Below are 561 nucleotides of genomic sequence, written 5' to 3'. Positions count from 1 at the left end.
ATGGTTCCATGAAGAACCTTTAACATCCATGGAACCTTTCCATTAAGAAAAACTGGTTGTTTTAAGAACTGTTCACTGAGAGCTTCTTTGGGAAACTAAAAATGGTTCTTGTATGGCATGACGGTGAAAACTCACTTTTGGAATCTTTATTTTTGAGAGTGTAGCATTAATGTATGACAAAATACTGATGCTTGTAAATGTAGTTCGAGCAAGAACTAAGATTTGATTGCTGGAAGCATGTATAAACTGTAAAATAAATGTAAAAACAGAATACAACATAACCTCGATTTAAAATATCTTACAGTTGGAAGCACACACCAAAAGGTTTATACATGAGCTGAGTATGTTAAACCATTGCAGGTTTGGTAGTTAAACATTAGGCTTGAGAAAACGTACCTAAAATCAAATAGATTAGACAATTTCTCAAGATGCTATTGATTTAATGTCCTGTTGTTCATTATCCATTGATTTAGATATTCAGTTGATTTTTTATTAAGAATAGACAAATGTATTGTCAAGATTTATGAGATTCAGTTTATCTTAATAAATGATTTCATAACA

At 30.8% G+C, this 561-nt stretch overlaps 1 protein-coding gene across 1 annotated transcript in view; it reads left to right on the top strand.

Annotated features, from left to right (window-relative positions):
• Nucleotides 1-561, top strand: part of LOC107576224 (selenoprotein Pa-like) — a gene marked incomplete at its 3' end in the record, with an annotated part of 3167 nt that overhangs the window by 178 nt on the left and 2428 nt on the right. The gene's annotated exons all lie outside the window — the stretch shown is intronic.

Source organism: Sinocyclocheilus grahami, unplaced genomic scaffold, assembly GCF_001515645.1.
Source record: "Sinocyclocheilus grahami isolate Dianchi unplaced genomic scaffold, SAMN03320097.WGS_v1.1 scaffold3368.1, whole genome shotgun sequence".
NCBI classification, from domain to species: domain Eukaryota; kingdom Metazoa; phylum Chordata; class Actinopteri; order Cypriniformes; family Cyprinidae; genus Sinocyclocheilus; species Sinocyclocheilus grahami.
The sequence above is the reverse complement of the archived record's forward strand: the minus strand, read 5'-3'. Positions and strand labels throughout refer to the sequence as shown.